Source organism: Emydura macquarii, unplaced genomic scaffold (assembly GCF_026122565.2).
Source record: "Emydura macquarii macquarii isolate MOO-44397 ecotype Brisbane River unplaced genomic scaffold, CSIRO-AGI_Emac_v2 contig_1146, whole genome shotgun sequence".
Taxonomy (NCBI): Eukaryota; Metazoa; Chordata; order Testudines; family Chelidae; genus Emydura; species Emydura macquarii.
In genome coordinates this window covers 21644877-21671868 of record NW_027131283.1, presented here as the reverse complement: position 1 = coordinate 21671868, position 26992 = coordinate 21644877, and the positions used below count along the sequence as shown (strand labels likewise).

The window sequence follows — 26992 nt, the reverse complement described above, 5'->3', positions numbered from 1 at the left end:
AGGGTGACTCTGAAACACACTGTAGAATTCCATAGGCCACTTTTGGTCACTCATATGATATAGCACTCCCTGTTTCTGATCAGGACACTCTGTCTATACCCTGCATTCCTCAGAATAAACATCTTCTTTTTTCCTTAGTAAGGGATCGAAAGAAAAACACAAACAAAAAATTGCATTACAGTTTATAAACTTGTTGATGTTAAAGAAAGGGACAAGCAAAACAGTAAGGCAGGAGAATTGTCATTTAAATCAACAAAACTGACAGCTAGGTTATTTACCTTTCTGCATCAGTTCTCTTTTCAATTCATAAGTGTGTGTCATAGGGCAACAATTCTTTCTGGAGCAAAATGGCCTAAAACTGTATGAGAAGAAATTTCAGAAGTGAGTAAATCTCTGTCAGTCCAGAAGGAATACTGGATACCAAGCTGTTGGAAGAGATAGTTGGTAGGAGAAAGAAGAGAGGAGTTTGAGCTGTTCCCTTTACACTCTTTTTGGACTTGCCTAATCTAGGGAAATGGTCTAAAATTTCCCACCATTGTAAACAGCATTGTTAGCCCTACTGTAGATAAGGCTGCTATGACCACAGCTGCTTTTAGCTCTGCTGATTAAACCTCAGACCAATGGTATCAAAATGCTGGCAGTCATACTGGTGTTAGCAACACTATGAAATGTTTAGAAAATTCGATAAAGTGGGACTCAGTTAGCCTTAATGAAGCAGGTGAGACTGACTACCTCTCCTACTGCCCAAGTAAAATAAATCTTCATGAGGCAGCACTGGAGAAACAGGCAGCTGCTGTTTCTGGAGAGAAAAACCAGGCTCTGAGGATAGGATATAATTTCCTTGGTGATCTGGAGATGTTGTGATTCCTGAGCCCTTTGAGCTGGTATAGGCCTAGGGGAATCTTGGGGAGCAGGAGTCCTGTATGAAAAAATAGTAAGTGATCTTGTAATTAGAAATTTTAAGAGAATTCATATGAAAAAGGTGCATAGTCAACCTTAATTCTGGCATTTCCTAACTTTTGAGTGCTTGACTTGCAACCTTAATAATGTTCGTTTAACATTGTTTTTTGTTTGTAATTTAAATATACTTTCTTATTCCCTCACACCCCCACATACACACAGAGCCAATCCAAGCACTAGCTCCATTTCCTTTTCACAGTCTAGGATGCTGCAACTGATTTTCTCTTTGGTTTCACCTTCTACAGACCACATAACCTACATGGTAGCTTTGCCACAGCCTTTTTTTTTTTTTTTTTTTTTGGAGGTGTGACAAAGTCAGACCTGACTGCTATAAGAGAGTGATAGAATTAAAAACCTCTAGAGTAGGATTGATTTACACCAGGTACCTCATCAGAGGGAGAAATGCTAAGGCTGATATGTCAAAAGAGATGCCTGGCTAGAGGTGAGAAGGATAATAGGCTATGAGGATATGGCTGGGTAGTCATGTAGGTGGAGGTTGGGAATCTGGTCTTAGGTGGGAAGCAAGCTGCAGGGGATCTCGAACAGGATATGTTATATAAGGATCTGCTGAGCTATATGCCTGCATGCTCTTCCCTGACCTGCTGTCATGCCTTTTCCCCACCCTTTCCTTCAAGTAACCTTTTAAAATCCATTATTCCATAATGATAAATCCTCTCCTCAAAGAAGCAGTAAGAAACCAAAAGGCAAAAGGAAAACAAATAAACAAACCTGCTAAACAAAATCATTACTCTAGAGCATCCATTCTCTCATCTGTCCGTTTACTTAGGCTGAAAGCTCTCCAAGGGAGGGACCTTTCGGCTCTTTTCTATAGCATATTTTTCTGTGCTAAACACAGTGGTCACAGCAATTATCTTAGCTGAACTAGGGCTGACCGGGATTTTGCTTTGAGTATACAAGACAATTTGTCTTCCAACATTATTTCCATTTAAGGTTTAATCCCAGTGAGCTAAAAGAGCACTGAACACAGATTTGTCCTTGTCTATACATACCACTAAACTGTGTTCAACCCTGGTTCTTCAGCTAACAGGTCTGTGGACAGCCACATGCAGATATTAGTACACTGGGGGGACAGGGTGTGTGTGACTGCCAGTCCTTTTCCTGAGCATGACTGCAGAGAGCACCGCTCTACTAAAACTGCCACAGCCCTTTGCCAGCCTGTATCCCCCAGCATCTCTCTTCTTTCGCCTTTGAGACTGGACTGTGCCTCTGGCTTCACTGGGTACCTTCCCCAAGGCACTAAACTCAACCCAGTTTCAGACAGGTACGACGAGCAAAGAAAGGGGAGAAAAGGCGGAGCTAATTCTCATGACAGACGTGGGACTCAGCCAATGGATGTGTAGAGGTCCTATGGCGGTGGTCTCTGACGGGCGGGGCCTGCATGAGGGAGCGGGGCTAAGAGGGTGTGGCAAGCGTGGTCGGGGGTGAGGGAGGGACGCTGGGCCGTCTGGAGGCGTGGCCTGAGGGGGAGTGGGCGTGGCTAAGAGTAGGGGCAGGTGGGGTTTGGGTGGCGAGAGAGGCCCTGACGCGGCGGGAGGGGCGTGGCCAGGCGGTGGGCGAGGCCGGGCGGGGGCGGGGTTTCGCTCGGGTTGCGCTGACGGCTCTGGCGGGTCAGGGCAGGGGAATTTTCAATTTCGAATCTGGCTGGGCTGAGGGCGGCGGCGGCGGCAGGTAACGGCGCCCCGCGAGGGTCTGCGGGCCCATTTCCGGCTCTCCCCCCAGCGGTGGGGGCTGGGAGCCGGGGCGGCAGGGGTGGGTGGCTGGCTGGGTGTCCGTGCCCGGGCTCGGGCTCCGCCGTTGAGTCCCGGCTGCCCGGCCCCGGTCTCTCCCGGCTGTCGTTGCGGGATGCTTGCTCCCTTCGCAGCGGGGGGCCGTCGGCGCCGCCGGGCCTGCCGGGGTCGGGACTGTCAAAGCCCGGCGGCGCCTGCGACGGCTCCTCCGAGGGCGCGTGTCCGCCCCGCCAGGGCTCGGGGAAATCCGCCTCCTTCCAGCCGCGGGGCGGGCGGGGGAGACGCTCTGGGCAGTGGCAGCGCCGCGCCGTGCGACGCGCCCGGCCCGCTCCCCGGGAGCCGGCCGGCACTGGGGGCTCGCTGCCCCCTCGGTGGGGTGGGCGGCCTCAGCGCCCTCCGTCCCCTGGGGGCTGCTGCCGTGGCTCCGCGGGACACGCACCGTCACCCGTGCTCAGCCCGTCATTTAAATCTCCCTCGTTCAGACTCCCGCAGCCTCGGAGTCCCGCACTCGGCGGCGGTGCGCGGGGGAGCCGCTTTACTCGGTCCCCCGTAGTCAAAAGCAGAAGACTTGTAGCCTGGAAACCCCCCAGGAGTCCGTCATCTGTTTTGGGGGGAGGCGGTGTAGTGTTGTTAGAGCCGCGCCTGTGTTTGCATGCCTGGATTTTTTGTAGTAGCAACAGCACAGCTAATTCGGACTTTAATTGCATATTAGGAATCTCTGGCTGTGGTTTGCTCCTCTGCTCTCATTTCAGTCCTTGTGCCTCCCAGCTGCACTGGTGGGTCTCAAACCTCCTGGTCTGATTTTTTGGGAGCAAAACCAAATAATCCCAAGACTCAAAACTAATGCAAACTGCCCTGAATCATTTTGGTGGCTCTTGTTAGCCTACATCCTAGGTATGAATAATGTGGGACACCAAAGCAGGAAGCAGGGAGATACTTTTGGATCATCACTCTTTCTAGTTTAACTGCTTCTTAGAATCACAGATTAGGGATGGATGAGACCTCGGGGTCATCTAGTCCAACATCCTGCTCGAAGCAGCACCAACCCTATTAAATCATTCTAGCCCAGATAGAGAGCCAATAAGATAGCTCATAAGAGATGCTGACAAGACAGTTGTGTGCTAAGCCCCATACTTCTCATGGAGATAGGTGCCAAAATCAGGGCTGCAAGGAGGCACCTATCTCTGCTTAGCGATCCACAAATGACTCCAAGAGGCTTAGGTGCTGTTTGTGGGAATAAATTAGGTGCCTGCCTCACTCCTCACAAAATGGTCAGAGGACGAAGAGAAGCAACAGCACCACCCCGCTTATAAATTTTAGCCCAGGGGTCAGAGCACAAGCCTGGATAGCTGAAAGGATTTGAACAGAGGTTTCCTACCATTCAGAAGAGAGCTCTCTAACTACTGAACTATGAGATATTCTGATTTCCCTTATTCTCTCCAGTTGAAGCTGCTCCTGTGTAGATAACTAATGAAGGAGTGATGGGAACTGGGGGACTGGCCCCTGGGTCTCCCCTCTCCCAGCCAGGCACCCTAACTACTGGACTACAGAGTCATTCTCTCACTTTTCAGAGGGAGAGAGAGAGACTGATTCTGTAGTCCAGTGCTTAGGGCAATGAGGAGGGAGACCCAGGTCCAGTCCTCGTATTGTAATCACTCAACAGTTAACCACAGTGGACCAACTTTGACAGGCAAGATAGCTCAGTGGTTAGACACATATTCCTGAAAGGTGGGAGACCCCTGTTCAAACCCTTTCTCTCACTCTGTCGGCAGTGGCGGGGGTGAGAATTGAATGAGTCTCCCAGGTGACAGATCTAACCACTGGGCTAAAAGTTATAAGGTGAATAACTCCTCCTCCTCCAGATGGATTTTGAATGGGACCTGATCCAGTAGGTGGCCTCTGAACCGATCTGAGTCTAGCCTTGCACATGACTTAGATGAATGAATGCCTGTCTTTTCCCAGCTTGTGAATTGGGAGCTTAGGCAGGAGATAGGCACCCAGATGCCTAGAAGATGGCAGCAGTGCATGTGCCCAGAGGCAAAAACATTGGCATGGGGGGAACTTTTACCCTGAAAACTTAGGTGTTGAGTGAGTTTAGGCACCTACAGGCTTTGGCAGAAGTTTTGTGGACCATAGAATCGTTGCAGACTAGGGTTGGAAGGGACCTCAGGAGGTTATCTAGATCAACCCGTTGCTCAAAGCAGGACCAATGCCAACAAAATCATCCCAGCCAGGGCTTTCCCAAGCCAGACCTTAAAAACCTCTAAGGATGCAGATTCCACCACCTCCCTTGGTAACCCATTCCAGTGCTTCACTATCCTCTTAGTGAAAAAGTTTTTCCTAATCTCCAACTTAGACCTCCCCCACTGCAACTTGAGACCATTGCTCCTAGTTCTGCCACCTGCCACCACTGAGGACAGCCTAGCTCCATCCTCCCTGGAACCCCCTTTCAGGTAGTTAAAGGCTGCTATCAAATCTCCCCTCTCTTTCCCTTCTGCAGACTAAACAAGCCTAGTTCCCTCAACCTCTCCTCATAATTCAGGTGTCCCAGACTCCTAATCATTTCATTGCCCTCTGCTGGACTCTCTCCAATTTTTCCACATCCTTTCTATAGTGGGGGTCGAAAACTGGACACAATACTCTAGATGTGGCCTCACCAGTGCCAAATAGTGGGGAATAATCACTTCCCTGGGTTTGCTGGCAATGCTCTTACTAATGTAGCCCAATATGCCATTCACCTTCTTGGCAACAAGGGCACACTGTTGGCTCACATCCAGCTTCTTGTCTTCTGTAACCCCAGGTCCTTTTCTGCAGAACTCCTGCTTAGCTAGTCAGTCCCTAGTCTGTAGCGGTGCATAGGATTCTTCCATCCTAAATGCAAGACTCTGCATTTGGTCTTATTGAACCTCATCAGATTTCTTTTGGCCCAGTCCTCCAGTTTGTCTAAGTCACTCTGCATCCTATCTCCATTCTCCACCGTATCTACCACTCCCCCCATCTTAGTGTCATCCACGAACTTGCTACGGGTGCAATCAACCCCATCATCCAGATCATTAATGAAGTTGTTGAACAAAACCGGGTCCAGGCCTGACCCCTGGGGCACTTCGCTTGATACTGGCTGACAACTAGGCATCAAGCCATTGATCACTATCTATTGAGCCTGACGATCCAGCCAGCTTTCTACCCACCTTATAGTCCATTCATCGAACCCATACTTCTTTAACTTGCTGGCAAGAATGCTGTGGGAGATGGTCTGTAGTTCCCCAGATCCTCTTTCTTCCCTTTTTTAAAGATGGGCACTATATTTGCCTTTTTCCAATTGTCTGGGACCTCCCCCAGTCGCCAAGAGTTTTCAAAGATCCCAATTCTTCTCAATGGCTTTGAGACTTGGATGACCTGCAGAAAACACCTGCAAAATCTGGAATGCTAGCACCAGCACTTTCTCTGAAAGTTCATCAACATAAAGCGGGAGGATCGCTGTACTAACGTCAGTGTCCTCCTGGAAGCCAACATCTTCAGTGTTGAGACCCTGGTTATCCAGCACCAGCTGAGGTGGAGTGGGCATTGTGTGCACACGCCTGATGCACACCTATCAAAACAATTGCTGTACACCTAACTCACCGAAGGAGAAAGGAAATGGGGAGGCCAAAAGAAAAGCTTCAAAGACATCCTCAAGATAAACATCGAGATGGGGCATCGACCTCACACACTGGGAGACAGTAGCCCAAGATAGGGTTAACTGGCGAAGACTTGTCAGAGAAGGAATGACCACCATTGAGGAAAATCGCCTCACCCTGGTTGTGGAAAAATTCAGAAAAGAAAGGACAGACAACTGTCATGCAGTAATTGTGGCCCAACCCTGTCTTTAACACCACCTACAACGTCTGCCAACGAGTCTGTGGCTCAAGGATTGGTCCTCAGTCACCAAAGGACCCATATAAAATAAAGCCCATGAAAGAGATCATCCTCAACTTGAGGGATCATGATGATGATGACTACCAGGAGGAGACCCCCATGGGAAGTTATACATACTCATTCTCCAGCAATAATACAGTATCTCGTGTCCAATGCATAAATATACAGTTCAGTAGTCTTTGACCTGATTAAGAGTTCCATGATTGCTTGTCCAGCTTCTCTGTCTCTAACTCTTTGCTGCATTCACTGATGCAAGTACGTGCTGCAAGCTTATTTACTTCTGGATTCTGATTCCAGTTGTCTGGACCCTCTGTCCCTGTTGTTGTTGTTTGGGTTGGTCTGGACCTTCTGCTTGAATCCAGCTGTTCTCAGGATCAAACCCCTCCACTAAAACTCCCAGCTCAGTTGAACTGCTCTCTTTTTTTTTTTTTAAATACCAAAATCCCCCAACTGTCTTCACAGTGGTAGCATATTTTCCTAGCCTTTGTCAGCTGACTGGCTCAAGGTCATTCTTCTCTGGGATTTGGAGTTACTAACAGCCCCCTCCCCCCACTCAATATATAAAATAGAAGAAAGGGAAAATTGATAGTAATGAATATGAATTGGAAGCTAGGAATTATAGAAAATTGATGAAGCAAAAGGACAAAGGAGACAGCTATTGCTAGCAGAGTTAAGGTCAATAAGGAGTTTTTAAAAGTACATTAGGAACAAAAAGAATCCTAACAATGGTAGCGGTCCATTACTAGATGGAAATGGTATAAATATCAATAATAATGACAAAAAGGTAAAATGTTTAATAAATATTTCTGTTCTGTAGTTGGCGAAAAGCCAGGTGATGTAGTCATATTGTATGATGATGATGATAATGAAATGCTTTATATTCCAGTAGTAACTGAGGTAGATGTTAAACAGCTACTGAAATTAGACATTTTTAAATCAGCGGGTCCAGAAAATTTGAATCCAAGAGTTTTTAAAGATCTAGCTGAGGAGCGTACTTGACTCTTAATGTTATTTTCAATGAATCTTGGTACACTGGAGAAATTCTGGTATACTGGAAGAAAGTTAATGTTCTGCCAATATTTAAAAGGGGTAAACAGGATGACTTTGTCTAGTTACAAGTTGGTCAGTTTGACGTGGACCACAGGCAAGATAATGGAGAAGCTGATATGGGACTTGATTAATCCAATAACGGAGAGTTAAATAATTAATAGGCTGTCAAAGTAACCTAGTATGTTTTTTTTTTTTTTTTTTTTTTTTTTTTTTTGATGAGATTACAAGTTTGGTTGATAAAGAGTAGTAGTCTAAAGTGGTAATGTGGCATTGTTTGTTATAGAGAACAAGTGTACTATGGGCCTTATCCAACTCCTGTTGATGTAAAACGGTAAGATAGATTGGACTATATAAATCATGCTTTTATATCTTTTGAGGAGACAGATAAAATGAAAGTGTTGTGGAAAGATAAGGTAATTTGACTTTCTGTATTTCTTGTGAGCATCTCTCTACGGAAGCAGAATTAAGATTCTTTGGTGTCTTGTTTAAGAAGTACAACCTTAACTTTGCATTCCTTGGTCTTCTAACATTATTGTAAAGCACTTGTTGGGAGCCAGTGTAATTGACTGCAGCCTGAATTCCAGCTGCACCTACAGATGAAAAGGATAGTTAGTGCATGTCGATCCCACCGCATTACTTAGTGCTGTTACCCAGTCTTTAACTGCTTTTTTTTTAGCTTGAGGGAAAAAGTAGTGTGTGGTGGCTTTTTTTGTGTGTGAAAGGACACATTAAAGGATCCAGTAGTAATCTTTATTGGCAAAAAGTTATAATTTCTAAGTGTGTAGGAAATCTCCAGTGTCTAAAATTACATGCATTATTTAGGCCAACTTATATTATCTTAAGATTAATAGTGGCATCATGATAATTGCATTTCTGTTATGTGTGTGGTTAACTTGGCCAGTCTTTTTTGTTCTATTCTAAAGGGAAGAACGCATTAATAGTATGGAAAGTTCTTTGCATTCTATTTGAAACTGTGATGGTCAAAGTGAATCTTGCTCACATTGTAGATTGCCTTATATAGGATAGTTTAACTTAAACAGTGACTTTTTTTCCTCAAAATTCATCAGGTCTTCATGCAGACTTATGGTGTATGTGAAAGCTGCATCAGCATGATAGACCAAAGTTATGGTTTCATCTGCCATTTCAAGTAATCAGTATTTTAGTTGACTTGGCAAGAGATGATAGATTTGCATGTAAATGCAAGTTTGAGGACACACAATATTACATAAATTCATATTCCTAGTGAAACAGATCCAAAACAGCTATTTTGGTTTGCAGTAGTGGCTAGTAACCAAAGTGTGACTTCTTGGCACTTTGTGGTATGGCAACCACTCAAACAGTCTGTTCTATGACTGACAGTTGTTCCCATTATTTGGTGGAGATAAGCCCTAACAGCCCTTAATATCAACTGCACATGATTTGCTCTTTTTGTTACTGAAAATATATAGTTCCTAACTACTAATGTAGCGTTTCATGGGCTTCCAATGAGTTTGTTGGATGATGGGGAGAGCATGTGCAAAAACAAAACAAATATGTAACTGATGCATACAACTTATAAAACAAGAAAATAGTTGTTCATTTTCCCTTCACTTCCCTGCTCCCCCAAAATAAAGAAATCTCTGGGCTGGATCACTCCTTCACTTTTGAGAGCACAGGAGACTCAAATCTAAGGGATCTTTGTAAGGTCCTAGATAGAATGCAAAGCTGTAGCTTCCTCTGTCCTTTAACATCAGACACTCCTCCAGTGATAGCATGAGGTTTTGGGGTCTCGGGTGATGGAAGGAACTTGTCTTCTCACAGATGATCCCATCATCCCCTGTTGAGCCTGTAAATATCAATGCAGAAGTCTGATTGAGAATCAATGCTTCAAAGCAGCATGAATTCTCATTGTGTCTTTCCATAGCTTCTGCTACAGCTCACCCATGGAAGATTTTGTCAATAGCTGAAAGGGTTCTTCAGAAGCCTTGCTGCCAAGGGGCTCAAGCATAGTAGCAGCATGCAGGGCAGCCTCTCTGGGACTGCAAGTTCCTTTTTTTATGTATCCCAGGGATGGTTTTGTGCAGTGCTTTATTTATAGTGCCTAGCTGCTCCACCCTGAAAAGAAGACTCGACAGAAAGTCCAGGGTGAGTCTCATGAAGTTTCCAGTGCCTCTTGTCTTGCTCCTGGAATTATTGCTGCAGGAAGATGTGATTTGATCCTCTGACTTTAATTTACCCTTGTATGCTTAGGTAATGCAGCATGTGTGGTATGTAAAGTCATTATCTGGAGACTCATGCATTACACAGAAGCACAATAGGGTGAACTAAGGGTACAATTTGAAGGCTAACTCTGAATTGCCTTACTGCCATAGGTTTAAATCACTTCCTTTGCATCTCTAATATTGTCTCTGTGGCTTAGTGTTTGCAAAGCACCATTTCTAGAGAAATGTTCTTGTTGCAAAAGCTGTCTTGTTACCAGGAAATAAAAATAGGCTTAAAACCCAAGTAAATGTCTGTACTGCCTGAAAGATCAGTTTTAACTAAAATTACTTGCGCTGATGACAAAGCAGAGTTTAACCAAAATATTTATTGTTGAAGTTACTCTGTATTTAGTAATGTTGTACAGCTAAATGTAACACCAGGTTTTACTGAAAATCACTGTAATCTTATTACTGTGGCTTGAAAACTACAAAGTATGATCATGGCTCATTTTGTTTAGTGGCCTGGATAAGAACTTGACTACAATGTTTTAAGAATGTAGGTTTTTGTATTTTTAATAACATTCTTCAGTATATTTTTAAAACACATGATGTGATCGCTTACCACAGTGGAAAACTAGAGCAGCTTTCTCTTTTTAACTGAGGTTGCCTGCACAGTACTATTTTATTCTGTCGATGGCCTTTTAAAACTTACAGTAAAAATATCTATATTTTATATATTGATAATATGCAGTGCTTTTAAAAGAGACACTTGACTCCATATTTTACACACTATCTTTCCACCCCAGGCAGTATCCCTTTGTTGTGTGTGTATGTTCTAAATCAAATCAAATTAGAAACAAGTTAAATGCAAAACTTGAGGGGGTGGAAATGCTTTCAGTTTAAATAGTTTTACTGCTTCCAGTTGATTATCTGATTGAGAATCTATAGCAAAAGTAAACTTGTCTTATGAAACAATACTTCAGGCTATATATATCTACACTACAGACCTTACAGCAGCACAACTGTAGTCTGCAGCTGTGCTACTGTAATGTCTGTGTAGCCACTCTATGCCAACAGGAGAGCATCTCCTGCTGACATAGCATTGTGCACATTGGTGCTTTTGTTAGTGAAACTCATGTCTGTCGGTATGTGGGTTTTTTTTCCCACACCCCTGATTGACAAAAGTACTAGTGTAGACAAAACCTTACACATCTACACACACATCTCACAAATCTACAAAACATATGATAGTCTCCTTTTGGTTTGGTTGTCTGAATTTTGATTTTAAGAATTGTGCAACAGCTAGTTAGAATATACATATTACAGTTTATTTACAAATCTCTCAGTGGTTGGGGGGAAGTTCATCTTCGTCTTTCTATTCCTTCCGTGTTTTCTTCTCTCAAAAACACTGTGTTGAGCTCCCCCTTCCGTTTTCAACAAACTTGTGTTTGCTTCCTAATAGCACAACTACATTTCCTGTAGGTACTTGAACTTATTATGTATTCCTTCAATTTATCAGCTATTGAAGATACTGGTCTATAACCTCCAGGTCTCTGTTGTTCCATTTCCTAAATAGCTTCAGTGTATGCCATTTTCAAATTCTCCAGTAGTCATAGAGTTCCCAAAAATAATCACCAGTACTTCTAGTTCTAGTTAACTATATGGTGGTTAACATGTTCATTCCCGATTCTGGGTTGCAACAGTACTACCTCACTGTTTTTGTCATATTTTTTTCTAAGTGGTAACTGAAGAAACATAACAAGTATCAGCCTTCTTATTACTAATCTTCATTCCCTATTAGTGAAACTTACTTCTTTCTCTATCTTGCGTTTTGGATACTTTCTTTGATGGGATACTGTCCCATTCCACCATTTATCTGGCATGAACTTAGTGCCTGTAATAGGGATAATTTAAAAACCTGGTGCCATAATCTTCATACTTATGTTAGTGCCTAATCTTAAAGCGGCTTTGTGTCCCCCTCTTGGAGGGACTCCTCTCTTAAAGTCTCTGGCTTTCAGTGACCAGGCTCTGATAGAGGAGGGCTTTATGGTAAACTGATGTTCATCTGTGTCACTCCTTTGTTCAGCCACAGGGATGGCAGCTGACCAATGCACAATGCTCCTTTTTGCCCTGGACCGAATGCACTACTAACCCAGATTTTAAGTAACCCAAAAGGAAAACTGTTTTTACACTTTTAATATTTAAGTTTTTATTAAGTATACTTAACTTTAACTGTTTCAAGTTTTGCTATTTGCAATGTTGTAGCTATGTTGGTCCCAGGATCTTAAAGAGACAAGGTGAATGAGGTAATATCTTTTATTGGACCAACTTCTGTTGGTGAAAGGGACAAGCTTTCAAGCTTTAAAAAAGTTTTTCCCTTTCACCAACAGAAGTTGGTCCAGTAGAAGATATTACCTCATTCTCCTTACCTCTCACATTTTACTAGTTGAACATTTGCACTTTATTCTAGAGTGAGAGAAACAACTAACTACTTCCCTTGGCTATATTTCATGGTGGTCTTTTCTGTGGGTTTTTTATGTATTACAGGGATGGTGTGTGTAGTGGAAACAGACTAAAATTTGTAGAGGGGGCTGAGATGTCTGTATTTCCAGGAATTTCTGATTATGGTGGTTGCTTGCAACTTGAAAGGCTATTTTATTTTTTCATTTGTATATATTAAATGTGGGCAGGGCAAAATCCTGAGGATGTCTGAATGTTAGCTTTCTCATTCTGTTCAATAAAGAGCTCAGCATCAGGTATGAAACATTAAAAAGCCAAAAGAATTATTTACCATGATTTAATTCATAGAGAAGTATCTTTTTTGTAGTCTGAGTTCCTAATATCCTTCAGAAAATTATGGGAGTTATTTAAGTTCCATGGGATAATTGCAGAATAGAATTTGGTGTTACACTCTCTCTCATACTTGAGGTAATACAGTGTCTATTGTTCAAATGTAGCAGAGGTTAACTTGAATATAAGCTATTCCTCAATTCATTTGACATCTTGATTTCTGCGCTGTGGAGTGAGGAAATTCTTGGGAAGGAGAGTGGGGTAGCTTTTTAAAAATTGCTGTGGAACCTTTACCTTACACCAGAGATTGTCAGAAGGGACTTCGGTGAAACATCTCATTCAAAGGAATGAAAATGAAGACCATGTTACTAAAAATGGTAGCAAATCTCACAAGGTTTTAGCTAAATAGGATATGGGGAGTATGGTATTCTTCATGCTAATTATTCTAATGGACCAAGGTCTGCTTATTGAAAGTAGAAGCTAGAACACTCTCCTTAGACTTTCAACAAAAAATATTCTTGGTCCATACCCATTAATAACACTAATTGCAAACTCGCTCATAACATCTTGAAGACCCTCTGCTTTAAATTTTTCTTGCATGGTGCATATGAATGTGTAGTAAATAGAGAAGAGAAGTTAATGTGTGGTGGAAGAGTCTTTTAGTTTTATCAGTTCCTTGAGACACATCTATTGTATGGTCTATGCATAACAGATGTCACTGTGACTACTAAATGTCTTTACAAAATAAATTCTCCATCTTATAATATGTATTTCCTTGTATTTCGCTTTTGCGATACACTGGTTCATTTGCCACATCCATTTTGAGTATGTGGTAAAATCTCACATCCTTCTTGAAGTGTGGAAATTCTGGTATTAAGCCCCTGTCATCTAAACCTATATGTAAGTGAACAGATACTTTTGTGGGAAAGGGTGTTAATTACTGCCAATATATTAAATTCTTTGTGCATTGGAAGTGGATGGTTCATGGTGTTTGTATTATGTATTCCACTACCAAGCTTTAACCTCAAGATCACTGGTTTAAAAACAGACCAGTCTGGTAGTGAACCAGGCAATTATCATTTGAGCAGCCAAATTATGTGTAACAACTTGATTGAGTCAGTAAGTGGATGGGGGGTTCACCTGAAGAACCACCATCATAACTGGAACTAATTGATACTTTTATTTGCCGTCTTAACTAGAGGCCAGAGGTTAAACGCTATATGGAATAGCCTCTCACTTCAGGAGAAGGTAGTCTAAAGTTTATTTCAGCCTTGATGTGTAATACACTAGTACTCTAGACTTTTGTGTACATGAAGGACTTCTGTTTCCTATGGATTCATGAATGCTAAATTAAACTGTTTAAAATGTACGCTTGTTATTAATTTAGGTTTCTGTGTTCTGCTGATCCACTGGTTAGTCTTGTTAATTTCATTCTTCCTGGCAAATCCATGAGCAAAAACTGATTGATTGACTTGGGTCCTGGACTATCTAGGAAAAGCTTCCCACTTACCACTGAGGAGCGGATTTTTAAAGCCTATGCAAAGTGGAATACATTTGTGCTGTTTCAGTAACTTTAAAGACATGCCCAAATAGTACAATTTTGTTTTCTTTCCTTACTCCATTAATTTCAATATATACAGTTCCTGCAAATTAAAATAAATTGTACTTTATATTTAGAAACAACCAATGTGTAATTCCAGATTAAAGACTTATATATTAATATCTAAATTCTGCTAGTTTGTTAGGCCATTTGTCACTTTTCAAAAAGTGCATGTTCTCTACACCTCTTAGCCTGTCTATTCACAGCTTTCCTTGTGTTTTAGTGAAATCAAAACTGTCCTATCTCAAAAACTCAGACACCTCCCCGAAGACAACATGGACCACTAAGATTGTTGATTCACCATAACATTCCACAGCTGTTGGAACTTTATACAATATGCTTAATGTGTTAAAATACAAGCACTATACCATATGTAGTGGTATTATACTTTTGGAACATGACCAGCTGAAACCAGCTTTTAATGACTGAACTTCTCAGTTACTGATGTGAGGCCTTACATTTCTAGTTTCAACTTTTTTATTGCCCTAAACATTAATCTGTTAAATGCTGTGAGAATATTTATCATTTGGCTGGTAGACTGAAAAATGCTGCTCTTCTGATTGTTGCAAATTCAGATTTCAATGAGAGAAAACTTGGTCCTCTCTAATGTAAGGTGAGAATCAGCTTGCTTCCATTTCTCATGTCTGAATTAAAGATGTTTGTTTTGTTACCACAATGTCTCTTCTGTGTCTTTGTACCAGTTAAAAATAATTGGATCTTTTCTGTTCAGTGCTTCTGTAAGTGTGTTGGTGTTGGGTATGATTGTTAAATCATGGTGCCATAATTCAGATGTAAAGTAGGCAAATGGTTTTGGTAAATTTTTGAGTATCTAAGTGCTTTTTAAAGTGACACACACACCACTGGCAAAGTACTTAAATTCTGAGCTGATTTTTGTATTGTATTGGGAGCAGTGTAGTGGAAGGAGGATTTCATGAAAAATTAAAACTAAACTATGCAAAACACCACAAAAGAGATTCCAAAGAATAGGTGGATAAGGGCACTGATTGCACCTGTTTAAGTTTTAAACTTCTATAATTTTGATGCAGTAAGATTCTTCATTTGGAAAACTGTTGTGGATGATGTGAGGGCGCTTTATTCCATTGATTGGTTGATACATTTTAATTATTTTTGCTGCTCAAGCATAGTTTCCGATAAATAAAGTAGTAAATTTGTAGAGAGACCTCTATAAACCAATCTATGTGGCTATGAAGGCAAATCTGGTCTAAAATTAAATTGACTGAGCTTTCATAGATCCTGTGAAATGTGTATCTTAAAAATCAACAAAGAAAATTTTAAGCAAAGGATGACATCTCTCAAAAAGAATGGGATAACAAACACAATCATAAAGTTAAGCGCGGATCAGATCTGTTATCCATAACTAATTATCTTAAGAGAAGATTCTACCCAACCCCATTTTTGTAATACACTGCATTAAATGTTGAATTAAACTTTCTGAAACCTTGAGTCTTATCTTCTGACGCACAGGAGTTCTCATGGCCTTCACTGTGTGCACTGCCATTCTAATGAAGCTAAAAACAATCCTGAAAGAAGGCACTTGAGTATAGAATACCTCAGGTTTATCCATAGTTGTGGAATTTGTCAAACAGGTGGATTGAGATTAAAGTATGAGTAAGAAATGTCTCTTTAATGGGCGACTATTAAAATATAAAATTTTTAGCTGTCCACCTCTTCTGAAAACTCAAGGAGCTTGGTTGTTTGGCTTTAAAACCCTGCTGACTGAGATTTTTGTTCCGGAAGATATAGGGGTGTTTTCATAGATAATCCAGAATCTGTCTGGGCATGATACCCACTTCTGCTTCTTCATCTGATCACTTAAAAGGTATAACCTTTTTCTGACTTGCCTCTGATTGGGCTGAGGCCAGGGGAAAGAAATATTATGTTCTTGGTAGGTAATTACCCTGATGGCTACATCTGCTTTCAGGATTTGCTCCTTGTCTCTTTCATCAGACAGACAAGCAATAACAGTGCTGCCTTTGCTGTATGTTTGTTTCTGCATAGAGGGATCCTATAATTTACTGATATATAAGTAAAAAGTATTGTTATTTTGCTTTCCTTTATATATGGGATAACTTATAGCTTCCAGTATTAGTAGTTCAGGCATTAATATCCAGATTTGCAAGAGTATGGATACTTCAAACCCTCACTGATTTTTTTTTTCAGTTGCTTCTAATTTTCTTTCTAGCAAAGGGTATTGTTTTGCAGAATCTCTTGTTAGTTTCCTTTGCAGTGTCCTTTGTTTCTTTAAGCTCATATTTCATGGTGCCTATTTGTTGATCATTACTGGAAACTCTTGAATCTGAGGCTGACAATTTCCCAAAAACGACTTCCAGTTTCTTAAGACACAAACTTTTTTTTTTTTGGTAGAAAGTCTATCTGCGTACTATTGTGATGGTCAGATAAGCCTTATACTGACAGTGAGGGGATTAATTAGGCAGATAGGCTCCATACTGGCAACAAGAAGGTTGAGGGGAGCATGTGGACCTAGATGACCCTACCGTGCTATATGTGTAGCCAGTGTCAGACATGGAGAGGAGAATTAAAAGGAGACCTAGCCCAGTTGAGGGCTGACCAGGAAGGAGAGCAAAATACTGCTACTTCCTCAACAAGGGAAGCCTGGTCCTAGCCAAAGAGCCGAAGGCAGCTTCTCACCTGGATGAGGCATGCGATGGATGGGATAGTTAGGCCCAGGAAGATGGATGAGAAGGGACTTGCTGCACAGACACAAGCCTGGAGCAGAAGTGTGGAGTCCTGCTGACAAATCCTCTGATTACCCTAATTTTTAGTTCATTGTCCCCCCTCGCCCTCCTTTTTTGCCTCCACAGTACTGGATCTGTGAGGGAGAGACATCTGACTGATGGTTATCTGCATCAGGGTAGTTGTGAAGCCTGATGGGCCACAAGGGAGTGCTGCATAGACAACCTTGTACCTATGCAGGGCCAAAATAATTTATTTTGAGGATCTTTGGGTTCTCTTTTCTTTAAACTAGGATTTAAACATATGGTTTTGGATTTTGTTAGCTCAATCTAATACCTTGTCTTGACTATATAGTTTTAGAAGGTAAGTTGTACTTCAACATGTATTAAGGTAGTTCAGTTGAAACCTAAGAAGATCATAGGCTTTAATGGGATCAGCTAGCATGTGTTAAAAGTATACATTGTCTTGGTCTACTCTTGAATTTTAGAACAAGTTAGGTAACTCCTTCTAACTCCCCTTCAGTGTTCATGCTGCTGCTGCCTAAATTTCTGTAGCTTGAAAAAGTCTATCCTGTCTGGTTTCCCCTTACCCCTCCTAACATTAGGCAGACAAGATACTTTTCCCACTTATTTGTGAAAACAGAGTCCTTTTTGTGTATTAAATTTTTCAGTTGCTCTAACTGAAGCTGCTGCTCTACCTTCTCTTTAGCTGGCACCAGGCTCCACCTCTCTTTCTGCATGTACTTTTTTGTCTTTGATTCAGTCATTTTTTCCCCCTCCCTTAGACTAATGTTTGACATGTGCATATCAGAGTTGGAATGCAAGAGAGAGCAGAGGACTGATACAGGGTGCTGATTAGTTATTAGATTGTGCCCAAATTCTCGAATGTGGATTATATAGATATGATATAGAGAACTCCCAAATGCAATCCCTGTGGAAAAGAGATGCAAAAAAGTTGCATACTAAATATAATCCTTTACCAGTGTGTAATATATCATTACATTGCTCCATATTTTTCAAATATAAGTGCAGAGAATGCTTGACTTCAAACAGTTCTATATTTATTTATTTATTTTTTGCCCTGATAGATTCCATTATACTGTTGCTCTGTCATAGTTTTGTTTAGAATGTAATTGGTGTTTTTTATAAGTATGTTGAGCTTGTTTGCCTCAAGTTCCTTGCCCAGAGTGTTGTAGAAGGTTGACTCATTTTTCTGTAAGGCAGAACAATGTCAGTCTGATACATGTACAAAGATAAGCAAAGTTACAGGTAGCTTTTGCAACTCATACTCACTTTTTTTTCCCTGGGAAGAGCAAGAACATAATACAATGTAATTATTATTTAAAATGTGATACACACACATTTGTTGGCACAGAGTTATAAAACTATTAAAATGTCTCACTAGAATAGTAAGATGCTACTGTAATGAAAAGTCTCATAATATGCGTTTCCCAGATGTTCACATCTGCTGAGTTATTGCACTTGATGTTCCTTTTGATAAAAGGGTGAAAACTTTACTTTGCCACATCACTTCAAATTTTCTAGCGCTAAAGTCATAATAGACAATTCTCTTTTTTCTTTTTAACTCTGCTGTCCAAATCCTCTGTGGCAAGGCTATTTTATGTATGTGTATTTTTGGAAAACAAACCACTAACTACTAGTCAAAGAAGCATATGGGGCTGGGTGGTTGATGTAATAGCAAAATGTGCTACCACATGGTAGGAGATTGGAGCTATGGATCCTTGTGGTATGTTTCATAAGTATGGCTCTGTATAAATAACAATAATGGTCCATTGCTTTTAGTCTGGTCGAGTCCAGGAGTGAAGGGTAGGGTAATGTATTCAAGTCTAACCTTATTTAAGTTGTAAATTACAAACATTTGAACAGCTAATGAGTAAAATAATTGGATTTAGATTAAAAGTTAGTGTTGGAAGTGGGAATAAGTCTGCAATGATGAGTGAATCAGTTTTAAGTTGCATGCAGTATTTTTAGCCATGGAGGTTGTTAACTTTGGCACACTATATTTTTAAAGGTCCCATTTGCGGAACTAGTGGTTAACAGGAGAATGCTTAGAGTCAGAGTTGAAAAAACAGACTCTGTAGGGGGTCTACCTTAAGTGGAGTTCTTCAAGGCTAAAAAGTCCAGTTAGCAGAAGAGAGACATTCTTCTAATTTATCTAAAATTTAAAGATTGTCTACCCAAGAAATATGTGATATAAATCTCTTTTATAGGGTGGGCTTTAGTTTCTCTAGAATTTGAGGCTAAGAATTGGACTTTGATCTCTAATAAATTATCTACTTAACTTTATAACATTATCTAGGCTAATTACCACTTGCTCAGCCTTTGCTAGATCAGGGAGGTATGTGTGAAACAGCTGATCTATGACTGCTAAAAATCAGTTATTTTGTCAAATAATGAAGAGTGGGTTGGTCTTTTAAAGGCTGGCAAACAGAGTTTTTCTTCAGTGGCCTGGTATTTTACTGAAAAAAGTGGTTTGACACAGAGACTTCATTGCTGGAAGTTTCAGCCAGAGGGTTTTTTGGCTGTATTGTAAACAAACAGCAGGAGAACTGGGACTAGTCCTTCCACCTGAAAAAACTTCATCTGTTTGTACTGTCTGGAAGATCTTTATTTTTATGGCTGTCTCTTTGCTAGGCTAACTTAGAATATGGGATGGATCCATCAGATTCTAGGTACTACCACTTTGGGAATTGGATGTCCTGGAGAAACTATGGGACTCTAGGTTAGCTCATGTTCTTTCAATGATGAGCCCTCATGGTTGGCACAACAAAGAATGTTACAAAGATTGTTCTAGTATTTTTGGTGGTTGCAATAGCTTTAATAGTCTGAGCCCTTATGGCTATATCTAGTTTTTCTTTTGAACAGCGATCTGCATTGGAACCTAGGGGCCTGGAGGTACAGGTCCACTCTAGGGTCAGTTTAGGGTGATTTACAGTTTCATTGTTTTGGTCTAGATTGAAGAATGTAGTGAGATCCCAGAGGGTATGATATGCTGTGTATGGGGGGTCTCTTTATGGCTGGGCTATCTGGATGTAACTTGTTTGGGAAACCTCCTGCATATGTCTTTCTGTTCCCTTTATCTTAACATCTCAAAACTTCCTTTTTAAAATAGTTCTTGTGCCTTTTATTCAGTAGGCAAAAGGAAGATGCTGAGTGTTTCTCTCTAAAGGTCAATCTTCTCTCTAAAGGAGAAGCTATTTCTATTGACCTCAGTTTCTGTGCTGGAAAAGCAATTCCATAGGCAGCCTTTATTTCTCAAGAGGATATGGTTGGTCACATGATAAAATTATCTTTAGTGCTGATGGCCCTAAAGAATTGGTTGTTATCCAAAAACTGCTCAAGAGTTTTAAGCAATTAGTGCTTTTTTAATTGAAAGGCCTTCCTCCCTTTCAACTGAGAGAACATTGGTATTTTCTACCTGGATTTTTAGTATGGTACAATAACTTGGATGTAGCTTCTTGTTTGAGTTCTGTGTTCTTCCGCTTCTCAGTAGTTATCTTTCTATGTTATGTTTTGCTTTTTGGTATAGTTATTGAAGTTCCTTTATTTGTAGGGGCATAGAAAGCTGTTTTGAGGAACCAAGCAGGTAAGAAAATGCCATTCTTCAAGCTCTGCTGTACAAGCCGAGACATTCCAACTTTTTCTTTGTTTGGAAGGAGAATACTATGTAAATGACTTTCTAGACAACATTGAATTAGTGTTACAGGAATTCAACTTGTGAGGAGGCAGCAAGCGCTTCAGAAGCACATCCCTGAATCTGGACTAGTCTATATAGTATAACTGGGAAGAAGCCTTATTTCCTAGCTAGCTTCTTTTGAGGATTATAAAATATATTGATTCTGGAATATTTTTGGCATGTCTGTTGCTTTATCTGGCTTCCATTCCACTGCTTGTAAATTAACCATTAGTAATCCATTACAACCATAGTATTTTTTTTCCCTTTCAAGTGGTTATTCTTGTTGTATCTAATTTTATACTGTGATATCAGAGAAAGATAAATATTTCGTGTCCAAATTTACTTAGAAAAAGAGGGGAAAAATAAGCAAATATTACAGTGTCGCAAAAGCATATATATAAACTTAAACTATATTGTTATGTTATAAATGCAAACATGTTGTTTCTTTTCATAGTTGATGGTTTTTGGTGGTATTATCCTAGTTTCATGATAGATGTCATGAGATGTTTAAGGAAAACTTCAAGGCTGGCAAGCAGATACTTTATAAAGCATAAAAAAACACATCTGTAGAAAGGCGCTGTGGCCTTCTTTGGAGCTTGGGCCCGAGGAAGGGTCGCGACACCCCTGCTGGGCAGAACAGGGCCCTACAGGCCAAACTGCCCAGCAACAGAGGGGCGGAGCCAAAGCAGGAAGAGGAAGTATAAAAGGCCGGCCTAGCTGCCGCTGGAGACAGACGTGTCTTCCCGGAGGCCGTGGCCTAGGCCTGACCCCGACTGAACAGCTGTTGGGAGCAACCACCCCACTGAGTGGAGCGTCCAAAATTTGCCTGGATTGCTGGGCTCTAGTAATTGGACCGGGCCACTGGGCCCCAGTGATTGGACCAGGCCACCCGAGACTCCTGGGTGGAAAATACCCCCTGAGGCCAGCCCTGACCTGGAGGAGCTGCCTGACATTGAAGAATCCCGGGAGCGGACGGAACCCTGTGGACCAGAGGAATCCCTGGAACCCTGTGACCTGGAGGAGCTGCCCTCCACTGACGACGCAGAGGAGTTCCTGGACCTACCACCAGTAGATGGGGAAGGACTTGTGGGCCTGCCGCTAACAGTGTACCCCAGCGACCTGGAGGGAAACTGAGGCCTGCAGGTACCCAGGGACAGGGTCGGAGGAAGTGGCCCAGGGACAGCCAACTAGCAAGTGGCTGAGTCGGGGGCTAAACCCCATCAATGTGTTGTGGCTGGAGCCCCCTGATTCAGTGGCAAAGTGGGCCCTGGGCTGGGACGCAGTGGAGACGGGTGGGCCTGCGTCCCCCTTCCCTAACCACCCCAGGAGGGAGTGCTATCCTCTGCAGCTGCAGACAGAGGATCCCGAGCTCCACTGGCCCCGCCTGCCTGCAAGACCGGGGGCCTCAGACTATTTTACAAGCCCCGCCTGTGGGAAGGCCGGGGGCTGCTGACTACCCAACCAGCCCTGCCCAGCTTGCGGGCCAGGGACTGCAAACTGCTTGCCTACCCTGCCCTGCCTGAGAGCTGGGGGCAATAGACTGCTTGCCTGCCCTGCCCTGCCTGAGGGCCGGGGGCACCAGACTGCTTGTCAGCCTGCCCCACTGGGGGCTGGGGCTAAAGACTTGTGAACAGGCACTGCTTATTCCCCCTAAAGGGAGACCCTGTGGCCTTTCTTGGAGCCTGGGCCTGAGGAAGGGTTGCGACGCCCCGGCCGGACGATGCCACCAGCTTACAGCGTCATTGCAGGAAACAAAAGGGGCTTGCATTCTAACCTTTGGCTCATACTCTACAGTACTGTGGCTAAGTGCTGCACCAGACATTTGAGTCAACTTAGCAATGTATGATCAATAAGCTGCTGCCTTGTTTCCTGTAGGCAGTTTTATTTCCTCTTGTTTGCGTAAGCAGTTTTAAAGTTTTAAACATTTTAACTTTGTTTATAAAGCACAGTAAAGGAATAATAGAACACTTTTGACAAGGTTGCTCAGCTGCAATAGCTATTGACTTAAATATTTACACAAATGCATTATAAAAGTTTAGTATTAACTAGCACAAATAATTCTCTCCTTTCTTCATACTTGTTGACTGCCTTCATTCCCAGTGACATCAGGCTTTTTTAATTTGCCATAACTGCTTGTAGTCAGTTATTAAAAATAAATAACTCTGGGACATATCTAATAGTAGGCAAAAATAGGAAAAATACTCCTTTTTGGTAGAATAATTGTAATAGAACATTGTACTTTAAGGTTGTCTTTTTCCAAGAATAGAAAGACTGAATGCTGAGTGGTTATGTAGCTAGGTTTCAAAATATGATAAATATAATTTTAACATAAATTTTTTTGTCTGTATCAGTTTCTGAATGGTGAATGCATCAGTCTGGTTATCCATTGGTCAGAAGAAATGTGATCTTTATTAATTAAAAAAATGAGAATGACATTACAAGAGATTTAGGTCATAATCTGGCAAGGGCCTTTCTGTTTTTCATAGTTGCTTCACTTACAGGATGAGAGAGGGAGATTTGAGTTGTATTTCATTTCCCTTTTCTTATCCTTTAAGTGAAGCAACTATGAATTAAAGCAACCTAAATCGTATTTAAGTTGGAAATGTAAGGAAATTCCATGAGCAAATGTGTAGCAGAAACTCTTTAACAAAAACTGAAATACATTGGAAGTTTCTTTTGGAAATTTGGTTAAGAGAAGTTTCAAAATGCTGCATGCATGAGTTCTGCAGCATTTGTAATCTAGCACTTTTCATCCTGCGGGAGCCTATAGTGCTTTATATATTGTGTATATAATGTGTGCACTTTAAGTATCATGCAGTTGAAACCATATCTAGTGTTGCTCAGATTTCAGCCATGTGGACAACTGTGCTAAACATTTTACACAACTATGGAGGAAGAGAAATTTTGGTTCAAGGCAGAAAAGGAAACCTGAGTAGGGTCGTGGGATTTTTTTATGGGTATGCACAGGAGACTGACCTCTGTCTTTAATGCAACAGAATTTCACCATGCTTCAGATATATAAGTATCACAAATGTCCTGTGCCTGTGATGGTGCAGGGGCACTACCAACAAGTTAACTCCAGCTTTGCTTTCCCCCTGTCCTTGCTGTGAGAAATTATTGTTGGAGAGAAAACAGGGAGAGAGTGCTCACCACAAAGGTCTGAATGAAAGTCAGAATGAAAAATCTTGTTTGCTAACCAATTTTGATTTATGCTGAAAATCTTCTGCTGAATCACCCCATGAGCATTGTTGTGTGGTATTGGTGATAACTAATGCTGCCAACAAAATGGCACTGGGATAATGATTTCCAGGGTTTTAAAAAATATATTAGAAATATTTGAAATGCTGTTCTCCCTACTTTCTCTTCATCTTCTGTCTGACTGAAATATTCAGTAGCAAAAAAGCATGAAAATGTTGGTATTGAGACTGTTAAACATGCAGCAATGAGTGCCAAATGGCACAGTGTGGAGTTGCTCTAGCCTTTCACCTCTGGAGACCTGAATTCACATACTTGCTGAAGTCACAAGCTTACTATCTATTCAGTTTTTATATTGGTTAGATTTCCTGCCTCTTTGGCTATCATTGTCCGAGTGGTGCTATCTCATAATTTTTCTTCTAATCATAATCAAACACATTTCAAGTTGACTTCTGATCTTCAGTCCTACAAAACTAAAAAACAAAAAAAAACAAAAAAAACAAACCCAAATTGTAACCCTCAAATGACCCGAATGACTGTAACCCGAAAAACTGCATGATTATATAGTCTTTATCCTCATCCTTTTGCTTCCTGACTACTGCTGTCATCTCAATTTAGACAGTAAGCTGTTTCGGGCAGGGACTCTAGCTTTGCCCTTTCCCCACTCCGCTTTTCATTTCCTTTTTGTGCTCCTTAGAGGGTATGTGATTCTTCAGTTTTATTGTCACTAATGTGCACAGGTCATAGTGGCTGGCAAGAAAACATAATGCCAAAAAGTGGGGTAGAGAGGATCTGTGTTCATTTAATGTCTATGGGAGAGGGTTTTATTGGCTCCCTCCCTTCCTTCTCATGGTTCTGTCATATATGCTCTGTATACATTAAAAATTATTTTGCCACTCCTTATAGAACATAGTGTTTATATTTGGTTCTGAAGTCCATCTGTCAGCCTTCAGATTGTAGTAATAAGGAAGATGGCGGGTCATTTCAGAATTAATGAGGACAGTAGTTGCTGATTTTAAAACTGAAGAGGGTGTAGAAAAGAGTGCTGTTTGTTTGCTGATAGATGAATCTCATAGGCATCCTCATGGCACGTGTTCAGTTCAGCAACAAACATTGTTTATAGACTCAAGGGTTAAAATAAAAGCTGTGTGTAGATGAGTTTCTAGATGGAATGGAACAGGATTATTTATCTTCATCTTCAATTTGATCATAATCTTCTACAGGTGGCTATAGTATTTTCATTGAAAGCTTGTCTAGGATTCTAGTTCTAAACCCACTAGTTGAATGGTAGCAAGTACTGAAGAACTCTTTGTTAGAGCCTCTTCTGACAGCCAGGCTTATATCAAGTGGAAACTCTTTAAGTAAACTGTGAATGTGAGGCAGCATTAGTGCACTTGTGGAAATTTTGGAAAGCTAACTTTGGGAGAGAAGAGATGAGATTTCAATTGAAACTAAACAGTTCTTAAATCAATTTGTCCTACCAAGAATGAACTGCAAAAGATGGGAAGACTGGAGAAAAAGATCAGTATTTTCTCAAAATTAGGTAACTTGAGAAATTCTGCGGTATCAGATATTAAGCAAGTCCTGTCTTTGCACAAATTTACTGAATTTACAGGGCAAGATCTTCAGCAGCTGCAAGTTGTCATAGCTCTGACTTCAGTGGATACTATGATAGTTTTACACTAATTGAGGACCTACCCCTTGGTATCTGGTTGTTCTTGGCCATTGTGTAAAGCAGCATGGGTGCAGATGAATCAACATTTAGCGTTATGGGGTATGGCAGCAAGCATATCTCTCAACCTGCCAGGGCCTAGATGTAGACTGCAATGTATAACAAATACCTAGAATAAGGGACATAACAGTAATTCATGTAGGAAACTAAAAATGCTGTGGGGTTCTGTTCTGTACTTCAGAGGTGTGAAACTCATCCACAGGAGAGGTCTGAGCTCTGTGTGTGTAAGTATGGTCCATGATTTGGGTCATAAATTCAGGACTGTATCCACCACAAAATGCACAGTAGAATGCCTGCTAATATCTGGAGGCATGCACAGAAATCAAGATGAAAATATGTGTAGTTCCTACATAATAGTAACTTAATTATTTGTTCACTGCCATCTTGCCATATTCAGTATTAGTTAATGAGAATCTGCTCCTCTTAACGTCATCCCATCTCCGCTTGCTTTTTCCATCCTCCTTTGTTTCTCCATGTTCCCTGTTTTTGTGAGCCTCCTCTGTTTTTTCCTTCGCATTTCCTTATCTGCAGTAACTGCCAAGCCAATGTGCTTCACTGTGACCATCTACCCTAATTCATCCGCTAACATATCTAATTAAATAATTAATATTGGCATTGAAGGTGTCATCACTGGAATTTAAAGTTGATACTCCAATCAGGTTAATAAGGACAGTGGTGTTTGCCCTCATGTTTCAGACCGTTGGCACATTCAGGCAGATGTCACTGCATTGGCTATGCTGTTTACTTTTGGATGGTTCTCTGCTGCTGAGAGATCTAGAAACTTATTATTAATGAGGTCTAAACATCTGTACTCACAGTAATCTGGTAAAGCAGAAATTCTCATGGCTTGGCATGTCCACATCCCTGCAGAGTTTATTGTAAAGCTATGGCTGGTCCTCACTCTTCCCCCTCACCAACATCCGCAGCAATCATTGCTAAAATATCAAGAACATGCTGCTTATTTTGATGAGCTCCTCTTTTGGTCAAGCAGTTCAGTTTAGAAACGACTGTCTTATCTATGGGTAAACAAATACATTGTAAAAAGAATGTTCTGCACATTTTAAGTCAAGTAACACTTGCCCAGACTTGGGAATCCAGGAGTTAACACCTATCATCATCTGTGGTTTCTTGTACTTTGCCCTAGTGTTCTTGCAGTCTTGAGCCTCCTTTAGTATACATTGTGGTAGCTGCAAAAAGTGCCATAATTAGCTACAGTTTCCCTGGAATTCTTTGACTGTGGGGTAGAAATTGGAACACACAAAAATAGAAGATTCAACATCTGGGAACAACATAGGTTTTTATCTGCAAAGCTGTCTGGGAGCTGAGAGTGAGTTAAGTGGGGAAGCATCAGTTTCCGTTTGAAGAGTCCCTGTTAGTTTTCCTTCTGCAGCTGCTCTTTAAAAGGACGTCA

The 26992-nt window shown here is 41.3% G+C and overlaps 1 protein-coding gene across 7 annotated transcripts in view; it reads left to right on the top strand.

The window, feature by feature from the left end:
* Window positions 1-2561: 2561 nt before the first annotated feature.
* Window positions 2562-26992, top strand: part of EPB41L2 (erythrocyte membrane protein band 4.1 like 2) — a 236451-nt gene continuing 212020 nt past the window's right edge. For all 7 annotated transcript variants that reach the window (XM_067546743.1, XM_067546742.1, XM_067546739.1 and 4 more), the window contains exon 1: window positions 2562-2649. The gene's annotated coding sequence lies outside the window, so the exon portion shown is untranslated. The remainder of the gene's footprint in view (window positions 2650-26992) is intronic.